Source organism: Artemia sp. Qi Xiang Cuo, chromosome 4 (assembly GCF_049724085.1).
Source record: "Artemia sp. Qi Xiang Cuo chromosome 4, ASM4972408v1, whole genome shotgun sequence".
In the NCBI taxonomy this organism is placed as follows: domain Eukaryota; kingdom Metazoa; phylum Arthropoda; class Branchiopoda; order Anostraca; family Artemiidae; genus Artemia; species Artemia sp. Qi Xiang Cuo.
In genome coordinates this window covers 50,802,869-50,827,504 of record NC_142797.1, presented here as the reverse complement: position 1 = coordinate 50,827,504, position 24,636 = coordinate 50,802,869, and the positions used below count along the sequence as shown (strand labels likewise).

Here is a 24,636-nt window from a genome sequence, read left to right as displayed (position 1 = left end):
ATTATTTTTGACCTTTGGCCTTAATCGAGGAAGAAAAATGCGAGCTACTTGCTATAAGGACAATAGTTTCGCTTTTTTAAAAACTAAATTATAAAAAATGTCTATGACAGACCAACTTCATCCTAACCATTTTATAATCCAGAAAAGATATTATTTTTCTTCTTTAAAGAAAAAACTACCAAAAGCTTTTTTAGTTTTTACTATAAATTAAAATAATCTGTTGTTTTTTCCAAGTTTTCTATATTTGTCAAAAACCTTAAAGTTTGGTAATAAATCCTAATGCTAGCAAAAATAAATTCATGTGATAAGTCAAATCTATATGAACATATAATGGGTACTTACAGTCAAATCCATGAGGAATTTAGAGTAATGGATGATTAACTACATTAATTCATGTCTGTATTTACAAATCTAACTATATTGATGTAAGTTGCTTGTTGTGAATGATGAATGCACTTGCCCTCTCTGACTTGTGTTGAAAAATCAGTGTCAATGTACTCTACCTGATGCATATTCCTTATGATTTACATAAATTTTATTACAATTATGATACTTTAATACTTTTTTTTTTATTTTTGGCTCTGCAATGAAGTTGTTTGGCGCATCGAGTGCCCCAACTTACCACATGATGAACATCTACTCGTAGAAGACATGTTCCAATTCTGTTTTATTGGTTTTGCACGTTAAAATAGTAAGTTTCTTTTAAAATATGTTTGGATTACGTTCCCTTGCAGATTGATTCTTAGACACTCCCCCCTCCCCCAAGTAAACTTTGAGATATTGATTTCCCCAAATGGAATTTTCTATTTCCGCCCTAACTTCTCCCTCTATGAGAACTCCCCGCCTCCCCCTAGTTTTTTTACTATATCATTTACTTTTTAATATTTATAATATAATATTAATAATAGCAATAATAATTTATTTATAACCCGCTAATAAAATAAGGAGAAAGCATAGTACAAAGAAAAATGAAAGGAAAAACGACAAAACACATGTAAAAACTACCAATGAACAAAATACGGATGAGCCTGTAGCGTAGCCCGAGCTTTTCAGGGGCTGCCTTTAGCAGCTTAGCATGAAGTAGCCCAAGCTTATTGGTCACATCAGACTTGCTATTATTATCAATAAGTTTTCGGTTCCGAGTACATGAAGGTAAATAAGGAAAGAAATTAAGATGTCGAAAGGTTTTCACTGTTTTAATAAGTAAATATTGAATCAAGGTTGTTAGTAAAATTTCAGTTTGTATAGAAGAATAATACTGATAGTGCTTTATCTTATGTCTACAAGAAACATGATGTTATCCACTTCTGCTACCGACTTCTGCTAACGATGCTAAATTGGTTATCCTCTCACCTTCACTTGGTCACATTGAGTATTGTCATTGCAGGTTATTTCTTCCAAAATGGAGAACCTTGCACTTTTCAACATTAAATTTGAGCCTCCTTATATATTCCCATTTGTAAAATCTTTCTCAAACTCTAACTCAAAACTCAACTCAACTCAAACTCAGCTCACTCTGATATCTCAACCCTATTATAACCATAAAAGTATACATTTCCTTGTCAACTCCCTCACGGAAATTCTTTTACTTTAGGTGTATGACGAGTCTGGCTCTTGTAATTAGAATAATTAAAATATAAATTATTTATTTAAAATATATTTTTGTGGTGTTATAATAATATAATACATAATTGAAAAAATATGTAATTGAAAGGTTGTTTCCTATTAATTCAGTCCGGGAGATTGGAAATGTCATCTGAATTGGAAAATTCCATTACTTAGCAGATTTCAATTATTTCCACCCAAGTAAGGTCAGAAAAGAATGAAAAGCCAGAATTGTAATTTGTGCAGTATTTGGTGGACTGAAAAGTCGTTTCCTTTATAAAAATTTCATCACCTAGTACCCCATTTCCACCCTAGGCGAGGTCAGAAATACCATTTTTTAATATATACCATTAAATGCCATTTAAATACCATTTTTTAAAATGGTTCAAAATACCATTTTTTTTTTACAGTAGTTCAGTGCCAATCACTAAGACATGGCCAGTTCCCCAACAGCAGCTTAAAAGAATATGCTACGTTAGAAACTTGTTTGTCATTAAAAGAAGTGTTTTTAAGGACGAAACGGACATGTTTACCTTACTTTCGCAAAGTTAAATGAAGCAAAAAGTAAAAAAAAGATTTAATAAATGTAAAAAAAATGATGGAATCGGGAAAAGACTTCCAATTCCATCACTTGAGGTTCTTGAGGCTTTATTTCCAGATTTTATTCACTGCTCTCCTAATGATGAACCTATTTTGTATTATTAACTACTTTGATAATTTCAAAGGAAGAACAGGGTATCAGTTGTCCGGGACACTAATCTTGCTCGGACTTGAATTTCCTAAAATTTTTGATGAAAATTTTCCTGAAACAATAACACGTTAAATCACAAGAAAATAACAATAAACAAAACAATAAAATAGTAAGTTAAACCACAATTTAAATAGCAATAACGTAAAAACCTTCTGAAAAACGACTAGAATAGGTTTTTCTTCACTGTAAAAACCTTCTTCCATCCAGCTCGATTATCCCACTTTACAAGTCCTGTATCAGACCCACAGCTGAATATGGACACCCGCTATATGCTGGTGCCCCGAAACTGTGCTTTGGAATAAAGCAAAGCTAGAGCAGGAATGTTCCCAAATGTCGGGAAAATAGTTCAGTACTTTTTCTCACTCCCTTTCTCAAACGTTATTGCCGAGCTCAAGTTTTCTCAAGGAAGTGAATACTTATAAGCAAAACCGACTGAGTGTAGTGACTCTTTCTGCAAAACTTAAAACCAAGTGTGGCCTTAAGCACAATTCAAAAGGAGGGGTTGACTCGGGCAAGTCAGTGCTAGAGCTAGAACCCGGACTAGTCAAGCGTGTACTCAAAGTTAAGGATAGTGCCTCTTCTCGTGACTGTAACGTTTTGAACCAAAGCATTGTGTATGCTCTGGCCAAAAATATTGTTTGTGACACACGTGAACAGTCCGATTCCGATTAATCTTGTCTATTTGTCTTGTATTATTTATTTGAATGTTCCTTCTTGAACCTTTTGATATTGATTTTGATTAAAAATAAATTGAAAAAGGTTAAGAAACGAGAATCTAGCTGCCCATCAATTATTCTATTGTATGGGGTTGAAGGACCAAGGGACAATCGCTTTTAATTCCTTCACTATTCACTTCACATTTATACGGTTTTCCCACCGTGAAATTTCCCTGCTGTGGTACCTTTGCATTTTTATTTCTATTGCGTGCCTGACGAAAACGATGAACGACATATATGTGTTCATAGACTGAGCTGACCATGCTTACCTTTGACTGCTAAAAAGAAGGATATACAGCTCGTGTTTTCTCAAATTTATGACAGGACTTCACAACAATTCACTTGGCACGGAATCAACATTCATATTAAAGCGAGATTTTTCACCCGTTCTCTCTCAAAATTAAAAAACACAGCTTTTCCGAAAATTTCGGGCATGCCGCGGTTTTTACCACATTTTGGTTCAAGGATGCCGCGGAAATGCCGCTTTTTTACGAGGCCGGCGCCGCAGAGCGGTGTCGGTCGAGTGGCAACACTGGTATGCCGAGCCTTTGGTTCTGAATATCCAATTGGAAAGCTGAATGGAAGAGTACTAATTAGTCTCTTGAAAAGTCTATTTGACAAATAGCAAAGGCTGAACCCAACTCAAAGAAAATCGAATAGATTAGGGATATGACCTACAAAGGCGCTCAGTCTTCGACCAAAACTGTTACCAATTTTTTGTATTAGGATTTCTATTATAATCATTTGATCAAGGACTTGAAATCAACCATATACCTGATCCTTAATTATCCATATTAATCTATTTTCTTTATTCCGTATTCTACATCTGTGTATTGATATTATTGATATGAAAAAAAAAATACTTATTTTTATTAAATGATGCTTTATTGACAAGCATATGTCTGAATGATTTTATGTTGCTAATTTATTTTTTCTGATTATACTTTATGTAAGTTATGAGCCTCGGAACTTTTCTTTTCTGTTCACTTTTAATCTTTTTGATTTCTAGGAAATTTTGTCTGCGCGAACATTCAAGGAGATATTTAAAGAAAGCTCTACCAGTAAAATCTATAAAGTATGCTTATGACACTACGCCACCCAGCTTCCAAGTAAGTAAATCTTCAGATTCTTAAATTATGTATTTGCTTACGTACGCTTCTTTTTAAAGATTTTTTTTTGTTTAAAAAACAACTAGTACACAAGACAATGCCGTATCCAGGGGGGGGGGGTACCCGGTTTGAACCCCCCCCCCCCCGAAATGTTTTTTTGACTCAAAAAAATGTAACAAAAATGGATATAAACAAATTTTGTATGCGTTTTTTGAGGTAGTTTTGTTTAAGCCCCCCCCCCCCCCCCCCTAAAAAAAATTAGTACCCCCCCCTCCCGCCCCCGAACAAAAATCCTGGATGCGCTTTTGACACAAGGGAAGGGATTTCCCAGTTTTCAGATCGTTTCTCTATCCTATTTCGTTTAGAAACATAAGAATGAAGCTTCTAGTATGTGCTTTTTTGTCGAGTGGTGTTTTTTCAAGGTGGGGGGGTTGACAAAATTTAGATTGGGACGTGAACGAATCAGAAAATTAAATGCAAAATATAGGAAATTATTATAAATATTTCGGGGACTAGGGTACGAGCAAGAAGCTGCCCTGTGTTCTCCTGCGTGTTTAATATTTTTGCGTGTTACGGATTTTTTTTTTTTTTCATTTTTTTTGTGACCAGTATACATATTTCTTAAAAAATTGATTTTTTTTTTTTTTTTTGGTTCCCATTTTTTTTTCTAGATTAATAGAGTCATCTTGAATTTCTATTCTGTTAGATTGTTGGCTATGAATCTATCACATAACTATCCATTTCTCAAAGTCTCTAGTAAAGGAGAATCGAACAAGTAGAGAGCTTTCTAATTACCCCAAATTATTATGATGTAAATTGCAAAACTGTTAGCCTTGCACTGGAAATATTTCTTGTCTCTTACATAAACGAATTATGTAACTTCATTTATTCCCATAGATTTGAGATATTTTTTGTACCTTGAATAGTCTAATAGAAATTATTTGATGGTTGACGGTTTAAATATATGCTCAGTATTTGTCTTACGTTGTATTTATCACCATACCAAATGTCTATACATCTAACGTCATTTAGCCTTTTCCGACAAAATTGAGAAAAACCTAAATAAAAACATCAGTTGTATTATTTTTGATCTTAGCTCTTAATCGAGGAAGAAAAATGCGAGCTACTTGCTATAAGGACAATAGTTTCGCTTTTTTTTTAAACTAAATTATAAAAAATGTCTTATGACAGAACAACTTCATCCTAACCATTCTATAATCCAGAAAAGTTATTATTTTTCTTCTTTTTTTTAAAAATAAAAACTACCAAAAGCTTTTTTAGTTTTTACTGTAAATTAAAATATTCTGTTGTTTTTTCCAAGTTTTCTATATTTGTCAAAAACCTTAAGGTTTGGTAATAAATCCTAATGCTAGCAGAAATAAATTCATGTGATAAATCAAATCTATATGAACAGATAATATTTTGAAGGTATAAATGAAAGATAACGAATAAAAATGAGAAGCCATATCAAACAAAATTAACAGATGTTACTATTGATTAATAGATGCAACCTAAAGTAAACAAAACTTCAAATGACTAATCAAGTCAGTTTTAAAACGACTAGAAATTGCCACAAATAAGAGTTAAGCTACCACCTCTGAAAGTCTTCCAAGAGCCAGAGTATCATTTAGTATCATCCCTGTCTTGATTTGCCTTGCTTCATCATCAGGAATAAATCTACGTCTGCCAAGGGGCCGAGCTGGGTGTTGTTGCTCGTAGTTAAAACTTATTAAAAAAGTGACCAAGTTCTGTGGCTTTTATTTTACGATGGTGTACTTAGAGTCAAATCCATGAGAATTTTTGAGTTATGGGTGATTAATTACATTAGTTCATGTCTGTATTTACAAATCTAACTATAGTGATGTAAGTTGCTTGTTGTGAATGATGAATGCACTTGCCCTCTCTGACTTGTGTTGAAAAATCAGTGTCCATGTACTCTACCTGATGCATATTCCTTCTAATTTACATAAATTTTACGACAATTATGGTACTTTAATACCTTTTTATTTATTTTAGGCTCTGCAGTGAAGTTGTTCGGCGCATCGCGTGCCCCAATTTACCACATGATTAACATAAACTTTTAGAAGACATTTTCCAATTCTGTTTTATTGGTTTCGCACGTTAAATAGTAAGTTTCTTTTATAATATGATTGGATCAAGTTCCCTGGCAGATTGATTCTGTGACACTCCCCCCTCTCCCAAGAAAACTTTGAGATATTGTTTTCCCAAAATGGATTTTTCTATTTCCGCCCTAACCCCTCCCCCGATGAGAACTCCCCACCTCCCCCTAGTTTTTTTAGTTTGTCATTTACTTTTTAATATTTATAATATAATGTTAATAATAGCAATAATAATTTATTTATAACCCGCTAATAAAATAAGGAGAAAGCATAGTACAAAGAAAAATGAAAGGAAAAATGACAAAACACATGTAAAAACTACAAATGAACAAAATACGGATGAGCCCGTGGTGTAGCCCGAGCTTTTCAGCGGCTGGCTTTAGCAGCTTAGCATGAAGTAGCTCAAGCTTATTGGTCACATCAGAAGTGCTATTATTATCAATAAGTTTTCGGTTCCGAGTACGTGAAGGCTAATAAGGAAAGAAATTAAGGTGTCGAAAGATTTTCACTGTTTTAATAAGTAAATATTGAATTAAGGTTGTTAATAAAATTTCAGTTTGTATAGAAGAATAATACTGACAGTGCTTTATCTTATGTCTACAAGAAACATGTTGTTATCCAGTTCTGCTATCGACTCTCAATGACCAAGAATACTCAGCTCACTCTGATATCTCAACCCTATTATAACCATAAAAGTATACATTTCCTTGTCAACTATAATAATATAACACATAATTGAAAAAATATGTAATTGAAAGGTTTTTTCCTATTAATCGAGTCCGGGAGACCGAAAATGGCATCTGAATTGGAAAATTCCATTAGCTAGCAGATTTCAAATATTTCCACCCAAGCAAGGTCAGAAAAGGATGAAAAGCCTGAATTGTAATTTGCGCAGTATTTGTTTGACTGAAAGGTCGCTTCCTATTTAATCAACTCTGGGGAGCCCGAAAATTACATAAGAATTTAAAAATTTCGTCACCTAGTACCCCATTTCCACCCTAGGCGAGGTCAGAAATACCATTTTTTTTTAAATATACCATTTTTTAAAATGGTTAAAAATGCCGTTTTTTTATATATTTTTTTTTTTTTTTTACAGTAGCTCAGTGCCAAGCACTAAGGCATGGCCAGTTTCCTAACAACAGCTTAAAAGAATATACTACGTTAGAAACTTGTTTTTCATTAAAAGAAGTGTTTTTAAGGACAAAACGGATATGTTTACCTTACTTTCGCAAATTCAAATGAAGCAAAAAGTAAAGAAAAAAGCCAAAATAAAAGTAAAGAAAATGATGGAATTGGAAAATAACTTTTCCAATTCCATCACTTGAGGTTCTTGAGGATTTATTTCCTGATTTTATTCACTGCTCTCCAAGTGATGAACTTATTTTATATTATTAACTACTGAGATAATTTCAAAGGAAGAACAGGGTATCAGTTGTCCGGGACACTCGTCTTGCTCGGACTTGAATTTTCCGAAATTTGTTGATGAAAATTTTCCTAAGACAATAACAAGTTAAACCACAATAAAATAACAATAAACAAAACAATAAAATAACAAGTTCAACAACAATAACAAGTTAAACCACAAGTCAAATAACAATAACCTAAAAAACTTCTGAAAAACGACTAGAAAAGGTTTTTCTTCGCTGTAAAAACCTTCTTCCATCCAGCTCGATTATCCCACTTTACAAGTCCTGTATCAGACCCACAGCTGAATATGGACACCCGCTATATGCTGGTGCCCCGAAAACGGTGTTAGCACCACTCCAAAAGATTCAAGATAGGGCAAACAGGGCTAGCTGTGCCTCTGCACATGACTCGCTCCAGCCTCTAAAAGAAAGGTTGGATGTAGTGTCGATGCCTGTTTTCTACAAGTACATGAATTCGCCTCTCTCAAACGAGCTCTCTCGTTTTGTTCCTCCCTTTATCCAACGGAAAAGACAGACGCGAAGGCACACAGCTCGGTCCAATTATCTAAAGGAGGACACGCCAAGAACCGAGTACTTGAGGAAGAGCTTCATCCGGCGTTGCACCTCTATCTGGAACGATCTTCCTGGGGAAGTTATTCCTGCAAATCCCTCTGTTGACTCCTTCAAAAGAAGGTTCAACATACATTTGAAACCTCGAGGTTTATTTTCACACAGATATTTGAACATTGACATTTTCAATAGACATTTGAAACCTCGAGGTAGACATTTGAAATCCCAGGTAAGATCATCGCATATGAGTTTGCTTCCCTTTATTTCTTTGTGCGATTTTTTTTTTTACCTTTTCATAATGCGTTGCTGATACGATAGGGACTCGTATTTATTTTGTCGTCTTTAGCTGTTGACCTAACCCTAAATCTTCGGCTTAAATCAGGATTTACGAGTAGACTATAATTTGGCAGTGCAATTTCATATCTTCAAAATTTATTTTTAATTTCTTATAATGCTTTTTCATGTAATTCTATTTACAGAATAAGTTAATGCTGATTATATAATTTTATACAGATTGAACTTGTTTTTTTCACAATCTATTTTGGATTTCCTTTATTTGGTGACAAAGCGCTCTAAGGAATTTTTTGTATCAATTCCGTCACCGGCTTTGTTCTAATACCTGACCCATTCTTTTTCATGGGTAATTTAAGGGTTGCTGATACAGTGCATATCCGTTCTTAAAATTTAGCCCTGCCTTTTTTTTAAGTTTTACAAGGGAATGCTATTGTCTGGGGAAACTTCCGAATTCAGAGTTCTTTATTTACAATTTTGGCTGTTAAATGTTATGCTATTTGATTTATTGCATATCTCCTCTGATATATGGGATAAACAAACCATGACACTTGGAATTTCTGGGTTTTCTTACTAGACCGTGATTTGTATGCTCCACAGAGCAATGATCGGTTATTACCTTAAAAGCGCCAAATCCAACTTACCTAGTATTGTATAGTAAGTATGACGGCACTAGACTTTTAAGGTTCGAACCAGCAGTGCTGATCTACGTTTCGTAGTCCTTATGCTAGGATGTGCATGGGGTGGGGGGGGGGGGTTGACCAGCCATGCTGTGCTTTCGCACACCCTTATATATTATATACGGTGACATTTTTGTAAACATCTCCACCTAATGATGATAAACTAGAGGCTGTTGCTGATTCCTCATTATTTCTAGGATCCAGTCCCCCTTCATAGCAATGTTTCTTCCGCCATGAAAACTTCCTCCATGGAAAGATCCTCCCACATAACCCCCGAATTCAGAATTCAGAATTTATTTTCACAATCCATCTCGGATTTCCTTTATTTGGTGACAAAACGCACTAAGGAATTTGCCTATATGAAACAATTCCGTCACTGGCTTTGTTGCAATACTTGACGCTTTATTTTTCATGGGTAATTTAAGGGTTGCTGATATCTGTTCTTAAAAATTAGCCCATGTCTTTTTTGAAGTTTTGCAACAGACTGCTATTGCCTGGGGAAACTTCCGAATTCAGAGTTCTTTATTTACAGTGTTAGCTGTTAATTGTCATGTTCTTTTATTTATTGCGTATCTCCTCTGATACATTGGATATTGGATAAACGAACCATAACACATGGAATTTCTTGGTTTTCTTTCCAGACCGTGGTTTGTATGCTCAACAGAGCAATCATCGGTTATTAGCTTAAAAGTGCCAAATTCAACTTACCTACTATTGTATAGTAAGTAAGTATGACGGCAATAGACCTTTAAGGTCCAAACCGGCGGTGCTTATCTTCGTTTCGTAGCCCTTCTGCCAGGATGTGCAATGGGAGGCTGGGGGCCAGCCATCCTGTGCTTTCGCAGACCTTATATGGTGGCCGGTGTTTAGTCCCCCCCAGAAACTCCCCCCCCCCTGGTTTATACCCCACGTGGAAAATAAGGCTTTCCAAATTTGAGAATTTTGGTACTTGTGTATTATGTGCCACTCACTAAAGTTTACGCTGTGTAAAATTCGAGAACAAACCGGTTTTTTCGTTATTTTCTTTGTTACTGCAGAACTAAATTTGGGCTATCGATTTGTACATTAGAGGGGGGGGGGGTAAATTATAGCGGGTCTACAAGCAAAATTTGTTTTGTACAATCACTCTGCATATTACATAGATAGATAGACAAGTGTATATTAAAGCCAAGTATACGGTCTTGAACACAGTAAAATAACATAAATTGAAAGGCAAAAATAACATAAACTTTGATCAGTGATCATCATAAAACACTTCAATGAAACACTGCATTAACCTAATAATAGTACTTAATACCTGGAAAAGCTGTCATTGAAAAAAAAAACACTTAACACTTGGTAAAAACACTTAAATGAAACATTACATTTACTTTATATATATATAAATATATTTTTTTTTTTTTTTTTTTTTTTTTTTTTGGTTATCAAAATTTCCAGATACCTCGCTATTCTTCTGTAATATTTTGGTGGCCATATACCTAAAGAATTAATTTTCATATAGAAAGAATTGTTTTCTGAGTTAAAACTGTCCAAATATTTTACCCCGCCCCCCCCCCCCCCGCTCCTTAGGTGCATATATAGCCCAATTTATATATTTCCTATGCTAAGCTGAAAGAAAAAACTAACGAAGAAACCTTTTAATTCTCGAATTTTACACAGTCTGAACTTGAGTGAGTGGCACATAATACACAAGTACCAAAATGCCTTCCCCCTACGGAAATTAAAAAAATAAAACTAGAACAAAATTCTCAAATTTGGAAAGCCTTATTTTTCACGGAGGGGGGGGGGGTAAACGCTTAGAACCCCCTTATATATACCTAGTATTGATATCATCGAAGCTCGAATTATAAAAATTTCCAAGGTTAAAAGTATGAGTTTTAGATTTACCATATATTTTTTTCATTCCAAAGATTCTAGTCGTTCAATAGAAACATCGGATGTATCCTAATTACTGTGACATTTTTGTAAACTTCCCCACCTAATGATGATAAACTAGAGGCTGTTACTGATTCCTGATTATTTCTAGGATCCAATTCCTGAATTGTTTTCACCGGTCATCAAAAATAGTAAGGGTTTATGTAATTCAACTAACTATGAACTTCTCTTTCCCCAGGTCTGAAAATATCCCAGTGAAGTTGTAGTTCCGAATTATAGTTGAAAGAGACCAATCGCCGCTTTGCTTTCTCCAATGTCGGTCGCATCCTGAGGATTTAAAGTTGAAATTATCGTTGCCTGTAAGTAAGCCTTGAGATTAGAATATTTTGCTTTAATTGTTCCTGAGAAGACAGCTTTTTTTTAGCCATTTAAGTAGTTTAATAATTAGCAGAATAATTTAAAGGTCCTGTACTGTGTTAATCCCAAGCTTACTAATGTGAATAGTTAATAACAAAAGCTTTCTTTAAAGAATTTGTTCTTGGACTATTTAAAGTTTTTTTTTTTTTTTTTTTTTAATGCATTCGGAACATATCTCATATTTCGTTTAAAGCTGAAGCCCCACGGATGATCCAAAATCAATAAGATTTACTTCGACTTGTCCCATTCATATTTGAAAATATGGTAGGCCAATTTTTCGCAATTTTGACAAAAAGACGGTGCATTCTACTACCAGTTTTATGTGTATGATTGTTTTAAATCTATTTTAATGTTTTGTTTTGACCCCGAAATACGAATTCGGTCCAGCCGGGCTTTTGATAGCTATTATATGAAAAAATCTTACCTCCTACACCATCGGGCTTAAAAGAAATAAAAATTACTTAAAAATTTTATTTCTTAATAGAAATAAAAATTGTTCTTGGACTCTTGAAATTTGATTTTTGAAGGTGTCAGCCTAGTTCAAAACATTTAATTTTATTGTCTGAAACTTTTTGAGGAAGTTTGGATTGAATGCCTTATCCAAAACAATATGTAATCTAAAATAACGTTTCTTAATTCTTATTGATAGAAAAAAAAAAAAAACTTATCGAGAGTTACGAGTATGGTTTGAAAAATTGAAAAAAGAAGAAACTTTCAAAGAAGAGCAATAAGACAATTTTTCATACCTCTACTCAATGATGTAACGTTGGAGTTGAAAATTACTGGAAATAAAAACTTCTGTACTGTTTAAAAGAAAATCTTTGTTCTTTGTTGGAGATGGTTTTGTTTTAAAGTAATATATAAATCATTAAAAACAGGAATCTTAAATTTTAAAATTTAGTAATTTTAATTTACCAAGAAAATACTTAGAAAATTGAGATATTAAGGTATGTTTAAACGTAAAATCGGTTCCAGATGGCAGAAGCTATTTTCAATGTTTTGCATGACTTTTCTTTTTTTTTATCTAGTCGGTCGGTTTTAGCTTATTGCTAGAAAGTTGTAAGGGTTTTAATTCTGTGGTTTTTACCGAAATTTTGGACATAGTTGCGGAGATTTTGAAGCAACCAAAAGAAACATCTTTGAAAATCGAAGTTTTGAGGTATTAATTGACCTAAAATGGATTTAATTTCCTTTGTATTTTAGAAATAAATTGTTTATATAAAGAACAACTTGAATTCATAAGTCAATTTTAGATAAATATGTCACGTTAGATTCCTTTATTTATAGCTGTTCACAATTTTAACTTCCTTAATTCATTTTTTTGTTCTATTCTCGTTATTGAAAAAGACACTTATTCAAATTCCATTGGTTCAATGGAAACATTTTGGGTGTCCTGCTTGCGGTGGTGTGTATGTTTTTCTATAAATATCTATAAATTTGAGGTTATTGATTTATATAAGGTTTGTTTACTGATTGTATTCACTGTTCATCAGAAAATAAAAATTCATCAAGCAAAAAGTAAAAAGCTCATTAAATAAAGTTTTACTCATATGCTCCTTTTGCCTTTTGCTTGCGGTTTTGCTTTTAGAGAATTCACATTAGGTTTCGGAAACTTGCAATAGTTTAGGGGAATTCGAATTATGTCACAAACATGGGAATAATTTGAAAGAAGGACATGAGGAGTGATGATTTTATCTTAAATTTCGTAGGCCAGTTTGTTTTTTTTCATTAAGCTGTCTAATTTTGTTTTCTGCCTGTGATTATAACAGGAGTTACCGTTTGAAAAATTATGTAACAAAACCTTCTGCTTCCTTTCCTTCTGAGGCATAGTCCTAAATTATTGTTACTAGTGGCCTCAGTTGATAAGTATCTGATTGAATTTTCTTTTTTTTAGGGCTGGAGCGTACATTCCTGTTGGAAAATGATTATCAGAAGTACGGTCATATCATTAAAATCATGGAAATTGTGGTTAGTCATCTTCGCGTATGATTTTGTTTTTCCGTTTTTCTTTATGTCTGTTTTTTTTTTTTTTTTTTTACCTCTTGATATTGCTTTGCTGATATGAAATGGATTCACATGTTTTTCGCCGTCTTCGACTGTTGACATATCCCTACATCTTCGGCTTAAATTAGGATTTACGAGTACATTGTGGCAGAGCAATTTCATATCTTTTAGAATCTATTTTTGATTTCTTGTAATGTTTTTTCATGTGGTTCTAGTTTCCGAATTAGTTTCTGATGATTTTTTCATGTTAAAGAGATTGAAACAGAAAAACAAAATTTGAATACTAAGAAAAGGAATATTATATATTTTGTTTCTGTAATGTTTGTTTGGCTAAACCCTTATGATTATTGTTAGTTGCAACAAAAAGATACTGCTACCTTCTGTTTAAATGACAGCGTGATTGGATTTCCCTGGCGGAGGGAGGAGACACAATAATTTTTCTCCGGTCTGTGCATCCCCCCCCCCTCTCTCTCTCTTTCTATTTTTGAGAGGCAAATATTATAATCATTATTGTTCCATGATGGGTATATTTAATAAATACAAAAGATAAATTTAAGATTATTTGACTTGAATTCTTATTAATCATATGTTCGTGAAAACCTAACAAGCGACATCTTTCAGATAGTTTAATTTTTGGGTTCAGTATCCCAACAATTCCTAAAATTAGTTTTTGTGGCAGCTCCGAACTTGAATTGCATGTAACTTTGACCTAGGACAATTCCATAACAGTGCATGAAGTTGATACTGTTACTACATCGTCTCATAAAAGATTGAGTTTTAACATGAAAAAATGATATTAGGAAGAAAAGTTGAAAAACATGAGGACAGAATTGTTGCCAGGGAGCGCTATGCTCTCAATGACTAAGCAAGCCAAAAGGATACTGATAACCCTTTTTATTTAATACCTTTTAGTTTAATATACGTTTTATATATTTACCTTTTAGTTTATACCTTTTAGTTTAATATTTTACTATAGAGAAATATAAATTGTCCTTATAGTGTTCTCCTTATTTATAGGACCAGTGTGAAAAATCAAATTAACATGAAGGCTGGTTTTTGGAATGATGAATATTTATTTTAACATGTACGTAAATATTAAGTTGCCTAATGGCTGCTTTTTCAAATTTAATTCTTAGCAAAATGCCCTTTAATAATAGCCTACAACATTTTGTTTTCTAAAAAAAAAAAAACTGAATTGGCAATCAAAAAACTTAAACTGTGTATAGTTTAGAAAATTTTCTTTAGTTTTCTGAATATTCGCCGAGGTGATATTACTTCGAGAAAGAGTAAAAAGAAAATAAAAAAAAATCGCCTCTTTACTGGAGATGAACAATTTAACGGTATAATAGACTTTAAGCGATTTTTTTGAATAAGAGATTTTATCTTATTCTAATCGAATAAGGAAGACATTAATGAAGCAATACTGCTAGAAAATTATACCAAAGAGTTTTTTTTTTTTTTTTTAATACGACTAAGCTAATAGAAGAAAATAAAACATGTCAGAAAAGGGATTCGGGGCCTCATTTAGTGGCCCCGTTTTCAGCAATGTAATAAAAACTGAATTCATCCTCCTCCTTAAAACACACCAAAAGATGAGTTTTAAGCTTCAAAATGGAAATCAAGAGTGCCACAGGTTAACAAGGTTACTTTGATTTCAACAAATACTCTTCAACTTTCAAAATTGCTTTCCAAATTTGAGAATTTTGGTACTTGTGTATTATGTGCCACTCACTAAAGTTTACGCTGTGTAAAATTCGAGAACAAACCGGTTTTTTCGTTATTTTCTTCGTTACTGCAGAACTAAATTTGGGCTATAGATTTGTAAATTAGAGGGGGGGGGGGTAAAGTATAGCGGGTATACATGCAAAATGTGTTGGTACAATTACTCTGCATATTACATAGATAGATAGATAAGTGTATTTTAAAGCCAAGTGTACGGTCTTGAACACAATAAAATAACATAAATTGAAAGGCAAAAATAACATAAACTTTGATCAGCGATCATCATGAAACACTTCAATGAAACACTGCATTAACCTAATAATAGTACTTAATACTTGGAAAAGCCATCATTGAAAAAAAAAAAAAAAAAACAAAAAACACTTAACACTTGGTAAAAACATTTAAATGAAAAATTACAGTTTTTTTTTTTTTTTTTTTTTTTTTTTTTTTTTTTTTTTTTTTTTTTTTTTTTGTTAACAAAATTTCCAGATACCTCGCTATTCTTCTGTAATTTTTGAGTGGTCATATACCTAGAAAGAATTGTTTTCTGAGTTAAAACTGTCCAAATATTTTACCCCCCCCCCGCTCCTTAGGTGCATATATAGCCCAATTTATATATTTCCCATGCTAAGCTGAAAAAAAACAAATTAACGAATAAACCGGTTAATTCTCGAATTTTACACAGTCTGAACTTGAGTGAGTGGCACATAATACACAAGTACCAAAATGCCTTCCCCCTACGGAAATTAAAAAAATAAAACTACAATAAAATTCTCAAATTTGGAAAGCCTTATTTTTCCCGGGAGGGGGGGGGGGTAAACGCCTAGAACCCCCTTATATATACCTAGTATTGATATCATCGAAGCTCGAATTATAAAAATTTCCAAGGTTAAAAGTATGAGTTTTAGATTTACCATATATTTTTTTCATTCCAAAGATTCTAGTCGTTCAATAGAAACATCGGATGTATCCTAATTACTGTGACATTTTTGTAAACTTCTCCACCTAATGATGATAAACTAGAGGCTGTTGCTGATTCCTGATTATTTCTAGGATCCAATTCCTGAATTATTTTCACCGGTCATCAAAAATAGTAAGGGTTTATGTAATTCAACTAACTATGAACTTCTCTTTCCCCAGTTCTGAAAATATCCCAGTGAAGTTGTAGTTCCTAATAATATTTGAAAGAGACCAATCGCCGCTTTGCTTTCTCCAATGTCGGTCGCATCCCGAGGATTTAAAGTTGAAATTATCGTTGCCTGTAAGTAAGCCTTGAGATTAGAATATTTTGCTTTAATTGTTCCTGAAAAGACAGCTTTTTTTTTTAGCCATTTAAGTAGTTTAATAATTAACAGAATAATTTAAAGGTCCTGTACTGTGTTAATCCCAAGCTTACTAATGTGAATAGTGAATACCAAAAGCTTTCTGTACAGAATTTGTTCTTGGACTCTTGAAAGTTTTTTTTTTTTTGAATGCATTCGGAACATATCTTATTTTTTGTTTAAAGCTGAAGCCCCGCGGATGATCCAAAATCAAAATAAGATTTACTTCGACTTGTCCCATTCATATTTGAAAATATGGTAGGCCAATTTTTCGCAATTTTGACAAAAAGATGGTGCATTCTACTGCCAGTTTTATGTGTATGATTGTTTTAAATCTATTTTAATGTTTTTGTTTTGACCCCGAAATACGAATTCGGTCCAGCCGGGCTTTTGATAGCTATTATATGAAAAAATCTTACCTCCTACACCATCGGGCTTAAAAGAAATAAAAATTACTTAAAAAGTTTATTTCTTAATAGAAATAAAAATTGTTCTTGGACTCTTGAAATTTGATTTTTGAAGGTGCCAGCCTAGTTCAAAACATTTAATTTTATTGTCTGAAACTTTTTGAGGAAGTTTGGATTGAATACCTTGTCCAAAACAATATGTAATCTAAAATTTCTTCTGTTACTTTAGTCGTTTCTGAATTCTTATTGATAGAAAAAAAAAAAAAACTTATCGAGAGTTACGAGTATGGTTTGAAAAATTGAAAAAAGAAGAAACTTTCAAAGAAGAGCAATAAGACAATTTTTCATACCTCTACTCAATGATGTAACGTTGGAGGTAAAAATAACTGGAAATACCAACTTCTGTAAACTGTTTAAAAGAAAATCTTTGTTCTTTGTTGGAGATGGTTTTGTTTTCAAGTATTATGTAAATCTTTAAAAACAGGAATCTTAAATTTTAAAATTTAGTAATTTTAATTTACCAAGAAAATTCTTAGAAAATTCAGATATTAAGGTATCTTAGGCGTAAAACCGGTCCAGATGGCAGAAGCTATTTTTAATGTTTGGCAGGACAACTCTTTTTTTCTAGTCCGTCGGTTTTAGCTTAGTGCTTGAAAGTTGTAAGGGTCTTAATTCTGTGGTTTTTACCGAAATTTTGGACATATTTACGGAGATTTTGAAGCAACCAAAAGAAACATCTTTGAAAATTGAAGTTTTGAGGTATTAACTGACCTAAAATGGATTTAGTTTCCTTTGTATTTTAGAAATAAATTGTTTATATAAAGAACAACTTGAATTCATAAAAGTCAATTTTAGATAAATATTTTGCGTTAGATTTCTTTATTTATAGCTGTTCACAATTTTAACTTCCTTAATTCATTTTTTTTTTGTTCTATTCTCGTTATTGAAAAAGACAATTATTCAAATTCCATTGGTTCAATGGAAACATTTTGGGTGTCCTGCTTGAGGTGGTGTGTATGTTTTTCTATAAATTTGAGGTTATTGATTTATAAAAGGTTTGTTTACTGATTGTATTCACTATTCATCAGAAAAGTAAAAAGCTCATTAAGTAAAGTTCTACTCTCCTATGCTCCTTTTTGCCTTTTGCTTGCGGTTTTGCTTTTAGAGAACTCACATTAGGTTTTGGAAACTTGCAATAGCTTAGGGGAATTCGAATTATGTCACACATGGGAATAGTTTGAAAGAAGGGCTTGAGGAGTGATTTTTTTTATCTTAAATTTTGTAGGCCAGTTTTTTTTTTCAATAAGTTGTCTGATTTTGTTTTTTGCTTGTGATTATAACAGGAGTTACCGTTTGAAAAATTATGTAACAAAACCTTCTGCTTCCTTTCCTTCTGAGGCATAGTACTAAATAGTTGTTAATAGTGGCCTCAGTTGATAAGTATACGATTGAATTTTCTTTTTTTTAGGGCTGGAGCGTACATTCCTGTTGGAAAATGATTATCAGAAGTACGGTCATATCATTAAAATCATGGAAATTGTGGTTAGTCATCTTCGCGTATGATTTTGTTTTTCCGTTTTTCTTTATGTCTGTTTTTTTTTTTTTTTTTTTACCTCTTGATATTGCTTTGCTGATTCGAAATGGATTCACATGTTTTTCGCCGTCTTTAGCTGTTGACATATCCCTCCATCATCGGCTTAAATTAGGATTTACGAGTACATTGTGGCAGAGCAATTTCATATCTTTTCAGAATCTATTTTTGATTTCTTGTAATGTTTTTTCATGTGGTTCTAGTTTCCGAATCAGTTTCTGATGATTTTTGATGTTTCTGATGAATCAGAAAAAGACATTTGAATACTAAAAAAAAGGAATTATATATTTTGTTTCTGTAATGTTTGTTTGGCTAAACCCTTATGATTATTGTTAGTTGCAACAAAAAGATACTGCTACCTTCTATTTAATAATAATAATAATTTATTTTTGACCCACTATACAGAAAATGAAGTGGAGTAACACAAGAAAAGAGAAAAAAAAAATAATAAACAAACAAAAAAAAACACAAAGATGCATTTAACAACAACACAATAAATAAATATTACACTCAATGCGCTGTGGCTACCCGGATAAGCGGGTGGTTAACACCCAAAGTAGCATAAATGTTCTCTTGAAGACGGCTACTTTGTCTGACAAAACAATTTACAATATCCGGAGCGCCAAAAATCCGCATCATCTTTCTATTACTGTATCTGCGAGGTAGATACAATAAAAACTTGCAATATCTAAAATAAATAATTCTAATATCGCTAATATCCCCTGGCCGAAACAGGATGTGAAGGCCAGCTGGGAACAAAACTGCATGGTCACAACTCGAGTACAATTTAGCCAATGCTTTTCTGTTATATCTTCCCCTGTTGGGGACAATTTTGGCGTACCCCAGTTCCAGCTTATCTTTAATATCACTCAATGCCCGGAAACGAAATAAAGTAAGCGATTTGCAAATATTGATCCAAAAATGCGCAAATCCACAGTTTAAGTGTCGGAAGATTTTTTTTCTGGGTTGGGAGATAGGGACTGTGAAACATTAAAGGGCCTGTTAACGCGAAGTTTTTCTTTCTGTTTCTTTGAATTGGAAGAGCGGGGAAGGGGGTTCCATTGTACAGGTGTGTTGTTTTTTGTTTTTTTTTACCATCCTTCACTGTTTGGTTCACATTTTATGCTATTTTTCCATCCATGGTGGATCTTTTTTCTTAAGGGTGGGGATATTAAAAAAAAAAAAAAAAAAAAAAACAACACACATTGAGGCTATTATTTTATGTGGGTTCTTTGAATAACCCATTGATTAGGGGCTCCTTTGTACAGGTATGTTTGTAGGTACGTCACATTCCTCTGTGTAATTATGCTATGAGCTGAATATTTAGCTTCGGATGTCTTATTATAAAGCTGGATGCAAGAGGTCTAGGAGGGACTTAGATAAAAACTGATTCATTAATGTCTGTGTGCCGAGCCTTTAGTTCTGAATATCCAATTGGAAAGCTGGATGGAAGAGGACTAATTAGTCTTTTGACAAGTCTATTTGACAAATAGCAAAGGCTGAACCCAACTCAAAGAAAATCGAATAGATTAGGGATATGACCTACAAAGGCGCTCAGTCTTCGACCAAAACTGTTACCAATTTTTTGTATTAGGATTTCTATTATAATCATTTGATCAAGGACTTGAAATCAACCATTTATCTGATCCTTAATTATCTATAATAATCCATTTTCTTTATTCCGTATTCTGCATCTGTGTATTGATATTATTGATATGTAAAAAAAATAAAAATAACCGCTTATTTTTATTAAATGATGCTTTATTGACAAGCATATGTCTGAATGATTTTATGTTGCTAATTTTTTTTTTTCTGATTATACTTTATGTAAGTTATAACCTTCAAAACTTTTCTTTTCTGTTCACTTTTAATCTTTTTGATTTCTAGGTAATTGTGTCTGCGCGAACATTCAGGGAGACATTTAAAGTTCTACCAATAAAATTGTAAAGAGGATGCTTATGATACTACGCCACCCAACTTCCAATAAAATTAAGTAAGGAAATTTACTGAGACCTATATTATAGATTTGCTTCTTCTTTTTTTTTTCTGTTGTTGTTGTTAACTATATATATATAAAAAAACCTTCACATACGGGAAGGGATTTTGGAGTTTTCAGATTGGTTTAATTATTTATATATTTAGTTTTAGCTCTTAATGATAATTTATGCAAAAAGAACGCTAGCACTGCTTATGCTAATTTTTTCCTAAACAAATTTCTTATTGTTTTTTTTTTTTTATATTTAAGTTGTCTTTTCAATGTCTATTTCCTATTGGCGACTCAGTATATATCTAACTGAGACCCTCTTAGATATATTTACCGAAACAGGGCTCTTGTATGATATACTCACTTAAAACGGGGATCCACGAGAAAAAAAAAACACTAAAAGAAACTGGATTATACATAAAGGAAGGTCCGAATTAAGTCTTGTAGCGTTAATACTACTTTCTTCTCTGGACTTATTATTATCAGACTATTACTGGTAGTTAAAAATGGTTGGTAGAATTTTTAATGGTTAAGTACTGTTGTAGGCTCTTGTAATATCTCGATATCCCTTTCTGAATATTCTTTTTGTTTGACTGAATTATTATTATTTTCTTTGTACACATAATTCTCCTTTTATTCGATCTTTATTAGTTTTTTGTCGTTTTGCTCTCTTTATTAGTTTTGAATATTATAATTAATATTCACAGTTATTTTCACTTGGCTGTCTCAAAAAGATAATTTTTCTTTGTAGATAGAAGTGCACTCTTTTAGCTCGAAATTCCAAGTAATATTCTTTTTTAAGAACGTTTACTTTAATATTTCAGGAATTTTGTTCTCATGCATACTAGACGTAATTAGCAGTGACCTGGTTTGTTTTGTTTTTTATTTTTCATGAAACAGATTGTCATAGTCTGAAAGAACTTAACTAAGAAACTTATTGATCACTGTTAAATTTTGTCTTTCCAGTTGCTTCCTCTGTTTCTAGTTCAGTTATATTTTAACAAAGAAAATTATATTTCCTGGACATATTTCCTGAAGAAATAAATGAATGATTCATTTAAGAAATAAATTAATAATAATACATTGGTGCCTTCTGTGCCTTTATTGTGGGCACCGCTGTTGTGTTGCCTCTGAAAGTCTTGTGGGAATATTTCATGAATTCTGTTGTCAGGCAGATATGTTGAAATTCAAAGTGACCTTGGTTGCTTTGTTTTACCTTGAGAAAATTGGTCTCTGTCTGAAAACTTAACTAAGAAACTTGTTGTTTACTGTTAGTTTTGGTCTTTCCAATTGTTCAAGTTCAGTTATATTTTAACGTAATTAAGTTCGATTTGATTACGAGTTATATTAAACCTCTGAAAAATGAGCTGTACATTTTCTTGTCAGACGTAGGTCAAGTGAGACTTGATGAATCATAATTTATAAGGTGAGTTGCTCAAGGCGAAGCGGGGACTTGTTTGAACGGTCACGGAAATACCCAAGATAGCTTGAAAGCTCTGTAAAATGAAGTGCACCCGTTTGTTCGCCCTTATGACTGAAATATAGAGGTCTCAAAAGAAGTTGCCATATATTTTGTTAAGTAGTTAGTAAAGATAATTGATAAATTAAACGAAAACTTACTAAGTTTGATGTTAGGTTGTAATTCTACTCAAAAGACGGAGCGCCAGCGTAGCTGAGAGTTCATCTGAGAGATAGACGCGTGCAATCGACTCGATTGACCAAAGCAACACCAGTATTTTAAAGTCATTATAATATGCAGTGGTTAAGCTCATGATGAAACGCTGAGAGTTCAACGGGAAGGGAATTGGGAGGGCAGTTGAACTCTCATATGCGCTGGCGCTCCTTCTTTGGAGTAGAATTACAACCAAACTTCAAACTTGGTAAGTTTTTGTTTAATTTATCAATTCTACTCCAAAACGAGCGTCATTGCTCCGCCTTGAGTTCAACTGAGATTTTGAAGTTCAGCATTAGCTAAACCAACACTAATGATCAACAATAGCCTTATTCATAAAAAGAGGTTGTTGTACAAAAATTCATTTATAGGAAGATATTTCAAATGTAACAAATTACAGTGAATAAATTCAAAAGACAGATAACTGCTGACCACTTTCAATTGGTTTATTATAAAACCTTGCCAACGTTTTGGCATTTGTCCAGCCTACATTTTTTATGATTTGATCTACATCAATTCCTCTTGCTTTAGGGTGGGACGTTGAGGCAGACCGTGTGCTATGAGCACCATAAACACTGATATCTATACCTGCAAGAAATAAAACTTCTTTTATTCATCTAGAAATAGATGACTTAGACGCAGCAGTATGAGGCTTACGATATGTAAGAAAGTGCGTCGTTTCTATTCGGATATGATGTCATTTTAATATACCTAGCTAGGTTCGTCGCCGGTCACAAGGACGACTCTTAATAAGGCCGAAATTTAACTACTAATTTGTGGTTGCCCGGTTTCGTTGTTTTTAAAAACACAATGATTTGAAAATCAAAACTTCCATCGTCATTATGTATCATATTACTAAATGATAAACTGGCCAAAAACTGAACTCTTTCACAAGCTGATAAATTCAATAAACTGCTAATTTTTGTGTTAGTGTCTGTAATTGAAGATTTTCGATATCCAAAGCTGGCAGTCTAAAGAGACCGAATACACATTTTACATCCCAAATACTTGAAATCTTGGGTAGACTAGGCCTTCTATTAAAGACACCTTTCATGAACTTCTTGGTGATGTGATTACTGCCTAACCGAAAGCTTGGTAAAATTGCCGATAAAGTCCTCCTGGGAGTATTAATAGCACTTTATTCAACACCTGCGTGAAAAAGATCGGTAAGAAAGGTCAAAGTCTCCGGTAGAGTTGCCTCCAAGGCCTGGAATGTGTTTATTCCACAAAAGTCGATCCATTTTTCAATGTAAACTTTGTACTGGCGCTTAGTCGAATCCCGCCATCCATCCATGATAATATCGACTGTGGAGGGAGAATATCCTTGGTGGTGAAGCCTTTGCCGGAGACGACACAAGCCGCTAGGCGTAACGTCTTGGACAATGGATGGTGCAAGGTCGGTTTCTGTGGGAGAGACAAAGTAAAAATATCATTTGGTAGAAATATTGGACTTCCTATTAAAAGCTTTAATAGTAAGGGATACCATACTTGTTTGGTCAAATTTGGAAAGATCAAAATACCAGTGGCCTGATCTGTTTTCACCTTCTGAAGGGTCCTCAGAAGTAAACTGAATGGGGGGAATGCATAAAAGAAATAAGGCTTCCAATTCATTGCAAACGCATCTACGAAAAAACATTCTGGATCTGGTTTCCAAGAAAGAAATGGTTTAATCTGAAAATTTAATCTAGTCACAAACAAATCAATAGCTATTGACTGACATACCAAAAAATTCAAAGTAATAAATATTTCAGAATCCAATTTCCATTCTTTTTCATTCTCGTGATGCTGTATCCGCGATATTAACAACTCCAGGCACATGTTCTGCAGATATCCACCCTTTGCCCTGCAATACTAGCTGCTAGACCTTATTTACGAAATAATTACAAAATTTAGATTTTCATCCTCCCATTTTATTTATATAAGCTACTGTGGTTATATTGTCAGAACGCAGCCGGACATGCATGCCTTTAATATCATGAGCAAAACATTTTAATCCTAGATAAACAGCCTTCGTTTCTAAAACATTGATATCAAATCTCTTCTCTTCAGAGGACCATTCACCTGTGGCCGTTTTCATGGAATATTCATCCACGAGTACCCAACCTAGTTTCGACGCATCACTACACAAATATTTGCCAATTGATCTAGACTCAATTGCTTTAGAAGTATGATTGGCAATATCCAACCACCATTGTAGTTCTGAATTTACATCGGATGTTAAAATTATCCTTGCCGCAAAATCACCCTTCGCGTACCTTAATGCTTGAGTTTTCAACGATTCCGCTTTCCGGTAATATAAAGGCCCTAATTCTACTGCTGGAATTGTTAAAACAAGAACGCCAAGAGTTTCGGCCAATTCTTGAATCGTAGTCAATTTTGAATAAGAATTTTTGA

The 24,636-nt window shown here is 33.3% G+C and overlaps 1 protein-coding gene across 18 annotated transcripts in view; it reads left to right on the top strand.

Annotated features, from left to right (window-relative positions):
* The window catches only part of LOC148953208 (ATP-dependent RNA helicase vasa-like), a 152,188-nt gene that overhangs the window by 90,713 nt on the left and 36,839 nt on the right, over window positions 1-24,636 (top strand). For 10 of the 18 annotated variants that reach the window (XM_089088363.1, XM_089088364.1, XM_089088362.1 and 7 more), the window contains 8 exons: window positions 593-691; window positions 4,082-4,181; window positions 6,198-6,309; window positions 11,362-11,482; window positions 13,435-13,508; window positions 16,407-16,527; window positions 18,464-18,537; window positions 20,474-20,579. The gene's annotated coding sequence lies outside the window, so the exon portion shown is untranslated. Of the gene's footprint in view, window positions 1-460; window positions 692-4,081; window positions 4,182-6,197; window positions 6,310-11,361; window positions 11,483-13,434; window positions 13,509-16,406; window positions 16,528-18,463; window positions 18,538-20,473; window positions 20,580-22,431; window positions 22,451-24,636 lie in introns of those variants that run through there. The other 8 variants (XM_089088378.1, XM_089088374.1, XM_089088370.1 and 5 more) reach the window with 7 other exon arrangements.